This window comes from Uranotaenia lowii, chromosome 3 (assembly GCF_029784155.1).
Source record: "Uranotaenia lowii strain MFRU-FL chromosome 3, ASM2978415v1, whole genome shotgun sequence".
Taxonomy (NCBI): Eukaryota; Metazoa; Arthropoda; class Insecta; order Diptera; family Culicidae; genus Uranotaenia; species Uranotaenia lowii.
The window spans coordinates 243,862,795-243,870,053 of record NC_073693.1 but is presented as its reverse complement, the minus strand read 5'-3'; the positions used below and the strand labels follow the sequence as shown (position 1 = coordinate 243,870,053).

Here is a 7,259-nt window from a genome sequence, read left to right as displayed (position 1 = left end):
CGTTTCAAGAGCCTAGAGAGCCTACAGCATCATTGATGGCTCTGGCTCCAATAAGTAATCATCACTGACGATGACCAAGATGATACTCTCCTTGCATCCACTATTACGGCGAGAAATATTGCTCCCACTGCATGCTCCCATTATACGGTGGAACCTGACGGCTCCAATCAGTGCCATCGCTAACCGACCTCGAACAGTCTGCTACCTTGGTGGAAATTTCTCAAAACCATTTGGTGGCTTAGTAGTCAGGGTGGAGTGACACACACGCTAACTTTTGGCTACCCCTTAAAGGCGTAAAATTGACCCGTTATTGAGAACCCCCATGATCTGTCAAATAACGGGTCATTATATCGGATCAATATTACCCCTTATTTTGAAAGGCTCGATTCCCTTCAAAAAGGGCAGTTTTAGAAGCGTTACATTAAAAGCGTTGAATTCGGCATGATGAGAGATGTTGTGGTAAGTTTTAATTGTAAAAATTTGAATTGTATTCTTTCCGAATTTATATTCATTCATTTTATTTCAGCAGCACAGCAAAGTTCCGGACGAGCCAGGCAGACACAAATAGAATTTAACAGGAAAACACGCACCGAGGCGATATAAAATTGAAGGTAAGATTGATGGTTAATGATTTCTTAACTTAAAATCTAATCTTTTGTTTTCTTTCAGGATGCATCGTAAGATAAATTTAATATTCAAGCAGGGAAATCGAGTATTTCAATCATCTGTAATATAAAAAAAGTTATTTAAGTGAATCCAAATTTCAAAAAAATTAGCATCTCAATAAACTAAATGAAATAAAACATGTTGTTTTTATTTATTTTCCAGGGAACACATTCTCTATAAACAGAACCTTTAATTTCCACCATACGGAAGCTTTTGGAATAAGGGGTAATTTTCATCCGCTGCGTTTTAAATAAGGGGTAAATTTCATCCGGTGCAAGCGTTATCAAGCTGAGTACCCCTTAAAGGGTACAGCGGCTGTATCCTTTAAAAGGAGTTCTCCCAGTCTCATCGAATAACGGGTCAAAAGTATTCGTTAAGGGGTAGCCAAAAGTTAGCGTGCAAATAGACTCCAACAGTTAATTAAGCTAAGCTAAGCTAAACTAATACAGACAACCGTGACACAAAAGCATTTTTACTTAGGAAAATCATCAAAATTCGGCAAAAGTTGAAAAAACAAAATAAAACTATAAATATAACAAAAATCAAAAGCTAGGAATTCAAACAATAACAAAAATTGAAAAAAATAAAAAAAAATATACAAATATTTTGAAAATAATATGAATTACAAAAGAAAACTCAAATTAAAAAAAATATTTAAATTACAAAAATACAAAAGTTTCAAAAGTTACTAAGCTACAACAATTACATAAAATACAAAAAACATACAAATTGCAAAAATAATAAAAATGATTTGAACACATTTGGAAGTTTGATATTTCATTGGCTGTTCATGGTTTCAGCAAATATATTTTTAGCCATGTATATACTACCTATATCAAAATAGAAAACACACACACGAAAGCGAAGGACAAATCATTTTAATCGCTCGTTTTAATTGCCAAGATTCTAACACAAATTTTGGGTCAAGGTACAGTAGATTAAACTATGGTAATTTTCAGACTCGAGCGTGACCGGATAAGCCAAATGACCTGGTGGATAGGAAAGGCCGAACCCGGGGTTCATTACCCGTTGATAAGTCCTTAACACTAGCAATTCCACCCACCAACCCACTAAACTATGGCGTCGTCGTCGTCGTCGTCTTCGTCGGAAAACTTATGGCACGGTAATAGAGAACTATGATTTGTGATTTTTTTTTTCGCTCCATTTTCCATTCCACTTCTACTTTCTTCCACAAATTTCTTTTTTGCATGACAAAGTCAAACTCTCGTTTGGTTTGGTTTGGTTTTGGGGTGGGTGGGGCTCGTGAATTCCAATCCATACTACTTGCTACGAAGAATTGCTCCTGCCTCTTCGATGATGGATGGATGTTTTTTTACCTTTCATTTGAATATACCTTCCAGTACCTACATACATACATATATTCAATGTTAGGTTTGAAATTTGAACTAGGAGGGTGTGGTACCTGTTCGGAGAAAGTTTTCCATTTGCGAGTCATAACTTTTGCAGAGAAAAAGAGTGTACAAAACGATGAAGTTAAAATTGGAATGCATATGGAAATTTGACATGCTTTCTTTGACTTTCGGGGTCGATTACAAATTTCCTTGCTTCGAAGCACAGCGATATTCCATTTCATACCTGTTACTGCTTGAGTGGCATGTAATCTTGTTTTTTGATAAACATTATACGCTTCAGGTATCGAACAATCGATTAACTTATTTTGTTTTATTTTTCATTTTAGGTAAAACTCCAGCTTCACAGTTGCTTACATTAGAAAATGGTAAGATATTGTATTTTTCATCACTATGTTTAGAATTTGAACAAACATTATCGCATTACGCATGTTTTTGAACAGGAAAAACTTTACAATTGTGATAACACCTTGTTTACCTTTGATATTTTTCCTCAAGTTACAAGTTTCATTCCAGCATAAATCAGATTAAAAACATGATTTATGGATTTTTATACTAATAAAACCATTTATCTGAATTTGAATTTCAAGTTGGTTAAAACGTCTCAAATAAAAAAAAAGTTCTGTAATCAGATTATTAAATTTGAATAAGGATTGAGTATTTTTTAAACTCGATTAAGTTTGCTCTTTTTTTTTTGTAAATTAAGTTTGCTCTTTTCTGCTCTTATATTGTTTATTTTAAAAACAGCAACATTGAAACATAAATGTTGAATACTAATTTCAGTGGAAAATTTGAATTTTACTGAGCTCCTACTATGAAATCGATATGAAAAATTTGCTTCCGTAGAGTGAGGTGGGTTGAAAGAACGAGTCGGGTAAAAGTACGTAGAAACAGCTGAAAATAACCTACATTCAGGATGATGAGCCGATACAAATAAAGATTAGCTAGAAAAAAATTATTTGAGACACCTCTTTTCTTTCTGTGGGGAAGATGGAAGTAAGGAGGGGGGCTTCTATATCATATTTATTGTAGTACTCAATATCGAATAGTTGAAAAAAATGAACGGGGTTTGGCATGGGAGTGTATTTGGGTACTAGAAATTCATCCATGAATATTTGGTAACTTACAACTTTTTTCAACTTCAATGGCTTATAAAAACTGGCAATGGCAATCGTAGTATTTTTTTTGTTCGCACTAAATTTGGCATTTTTTTGTCAATCATGCTGTTACATTTTGCTGCATATATTTAGGGGTGAGAAAAAAATAAAAAAAATCTTCTAGGTTACCGTCAACTGTAGCAACATGCAACACTTTTCAATTTCAAATCTTTCTAAAAACTTATGTTCCCAGTTAATCATACCCCTTATGTATCAAAACTTTTAAGGTCGATGAGACATCAAATTGGCGTAGTCAGAAAAATTATTGGTTTCTTTAGTTATTTTCAATTTTCTTAAAACATGCGATTGTCACTCTCCTCGGAAAATTGGGTAACTTGCGCAAACTTTGTTTTTAATGAAAAATCTTATGAAAAATTTTGAAAATTTATAAATTTGATAAATTTGCGATGCCTTAATGACTATTATCTATGCATGAAAATACCAATTGCAGTAATTTTTGTTCTGTCAAAACTAATTTTCTTTCATTTTTCTGAAAATAAGGATGCTGCATACATTTAGGCGTAAAACAATTCTACAAAAAAATCTACTAGCTGAAATCATAAAAAAATGTTTGGGTGAAAGAAATTTCGATGTTGATAATCGCGTGATGCAAACTAATCATATTCCAGCATATGGAAACGAGATGTACAAGGCGTTTTTTTATTTGCATTTTGTTTAATTTAACCCCAGACAGATAACTGAATTATAAAAATATTTATTTAAAAAATGAGCGATTGTTCAAAAATATGTTAACACCAACAGTGTTGGTATGAGGGATGAGGAAATTAGTAAATAAAGTATTTTACGGCATCGAAAAATGTTAAAATTTGTATATTTATTGCTCGATTTTTCAAATTTTATATGAAAATAAAAAACTTTAAAAAACTAGCTCAAAATGCGAGGAATTATGTCATCATTTTTTTTGTGATAATGAAAATTAAACTTTATTTCATTACATTAAATTAAAAATTGAATCAGTGCTGTGATATATAAATGTTATATCTAACCCCGCTGTTGCATGATGCCCCGTTTGACGGTACTTCCAACTTTTATTCTTCTTTTCAATCAAGAAATTGCAACCTCAAAATTTCCCACTCTTTGGAAAACCGTGAAAATCACACCCATACCTAAAAAGAGAAACAAAGACGATTTGTCTAATTTACAACCGATTAGCTTATTATGTTCACTTTCTAAAATTTTTGAGAAACTATTGAAGCAACAAATTTCTGCTTATGTTAATGACTTTAATCTTCTCAATGAATTTCAGTTTGGATTTCGTGTAAATTATAGAACGGAAACAGCTCTCTTCAATGTTCATGACGATATTGCGAATTGTATCGATAAAAAAAGAGTTGTTGATGATCGACTTTCCAAAAGCTTTCGATCGAGTGACACACTCAAAACTTTACCAGAAACTATTTTCTCTCTTCAATTTCAGCTCATCTGCCGCAAATTTAGTTAAATCCTACCTTTGTGAACGCAAACAAGCCGTATTTTATTCTAATATCTGTGCAAAATGTGTTTGCATTGCATCGGCTGAACGGGAGACACGCACCCACTCTTACTGAAGACTGTAAGGTAACTGATGACGGTTCATGTCGCGACAGCTCAGCCATAGCGTGTGCATGTGTGTAGTAAGAGAAAAGGAGGAATATTGTCAACTAGAAAAGGCCTATCCGTCGAGAGAGTGTAACGCTCGTAACTATGGGCTACACATCTCCCCTCTACACTGAAAATGAAAGCAGAAGCCTTTTTCTATTTCAAAAGATTCAAATCATTTTTTCACTTTTGTTTTCACTCACTCAAGCAGCGCGTTGGTTTGCTTCCTGTGCACACGACATAACTGCTCTCATTTATCCTCTACGAAATAAAGCACAGACCTGACATATTGAGCACTATGGGAAGCACGACAAAACTGATGCCAGGGTGTTTTGTAGCGCGATAAGTTGAAAATCCAATAGGATTTTTACGGTTTGAAGCAGTGATTTCGGGTTTTAATCACAATAATTCGAAGGTCCATTTGAATTTGTGATAATAATCTAAATAACATCCTAATCGGTGAGAAAATTCTCATGAATTCTAGTTCCGCGAAAATTGCAAGGCCGGGATGCTTGTCGCTCCAGCACATCAACCTAGCTCGCATGGCATCAGCTTCGAATATTTACTTGCTACTCGATCTATCCTTCTTTCATCACACATCACCTCACCATCTGTCTGTCTTGCTAACTGCGATAGAACTGTAGAAATCTTAATAGGTGTATTTTACTGGCAACTCTCCCATTAATCCAGGACTCACTGAAATCCCGGACTCGTTGTTCACTGTTGTCAACTCTAAGCTAAACACTTCCTACTTCCTACAATAACTGTCTCAATTCGCTACTTCCGAGTATTTGCCTCGGAAGTCCCTCAAACCATCATTTAGGACGCGGCTTCAAATGCAATAAACAAAGATTATCTCAACTCAGTAAATCCATAGAATAAACCTTCAGAACACTCTTCATGTTGGTCCTCCCAATCCAACGATAATTTGTAAAGTGAACCTTCAGAACTCTATTCATGTTGGTCCTCCCAATCCAACGATAATTCGTAAAGTGAACTTTCAGAACACTCTTCATGTTGGTCCTCCCGATCCAACGATAATTTGTAAAGTGAACCTTCAGAACACTGTCATGTTGGTCCTCCCGATCCAACGATAATTTATAAAGTAAACCTTCAGAACACTCTTCATGTTGGTCCTCCCGATCCAACGATAATTCGTAAAGTGAACCTTCAGAACACTCTTCATGTTGGTCCTGGTATGTATGTGCATGATATGTCTACAGCCTTAATCGTTTTTCCAGTGTAACTTATCTTCAAAAAATCTATTTGGTTGCAGTTATTCTTATTTTTATAAATTCCGCAATTCCGTAAGCAGTAAAAACACCATCCTATTTATATGCATTGTTGACCCCCCTGCGCAATGCGAACAAGTAAATGGAACCAAATTTGGTATGGGAGTGTATTTGGTTACGAGAAATGTTCCTAAAATGGTTTGGTACCCCTCCTTTCTTCCAATGGGAAGATACGAAGCGGGGAGGGGGGCTCCCATATAATTTTTCGCACGATTCGAGAACTAATCAAGCAAACGAAACCAAACTCGGCATGCGAGGGTAATGGGTAGGAAGTTTATTTTAAAGATGTTTTTAGACTCTTCCCTCCTTCCAGTGTTGAGATAGAAAAAGGGGAAGAACCTCTCATGGATTTTATTTTTTGCAAAATTCGAGAGCTATCCAATGAAATGGACCCAAATATAACATGGGTGGTTATTTGGGTACGAGAAGTGTGTCAATGATTATTTTGGACTCCACCCACTTCGATTGGGAGGGAGGGAATCTTACATATAGTTTTGTGCATTTTTCGTTAACTTATCATGCAAATCCCAAGTAACCAAAAGTTCCATAAAACAGGCTCTTAAAAGCTTACTTAACTTTATTTAACGAATGAGTAGCATTCTACTCAGTCTCAAATTTAAGTTCTTATCGATACTTCTAAAGTCCATAATAGATGCTGAGTAGAAGGCTATTCAGCCTTCACATGAGACCTCGGAAAAAAAAGATTGATGAAAAAAGAAAAATGCTTTTCTTGCTATGGATTTTTATACCTTTTAATTTTAATCTGATGTTGCTTTAACTGTGAATGAGTTTCATACTTACTTTAAAAATTTGCATGCTTGAAGATTTGAACCTGAACCAACGAGGTTAGAACTGAACATGCTACCTTTGTACCATAACCAATTCTTAGATTGCTGTTATTCTTAAAATCAATATGAAATAAACTTGGAATTATCGACTTTTCAAAGCAGGCGATATTTAAAAAATTTAAACATTCGTACTTAATCACCAAAGGATGTAGGTATAAACTTTTTCCTAAATAATCTAGGAGGCATTGAAATTGAACGTGAGTGTTTTTATCTTTTAAGCTGTTTTTTGTGATTCATTTTCTTTCTATCTGTTTTTATTTTAGTTTCAAAAATGGAGAGCGCTTAATTCTTCATCAAGGGTTCTCCCAACCACGATAATGAAAAATT

The 7,259-nt window shown here is 34.6% G+C and overlaps 1 long non-coding RNA gene across 1 annotated transcript; it reads left to right on the top strand.

Annotated features, from left to right (window-relative positions):
• Window positions 1–272: 272 nt before the first annotated feature.
• LOC129751515 (uncharacterized) lies at window positions 273–778 on the top strand. Its single transcript, XR_008738734.1, has 3 exons — window positions 273–459; window positions 530–611; window positions 670–778. It is a non-coding gene; the product is annotated as an uncharacterized LOC129751515 (long non-coding RNA).
• Window positions 779–7,259: the final 6,481 nt, after the last annotated feature.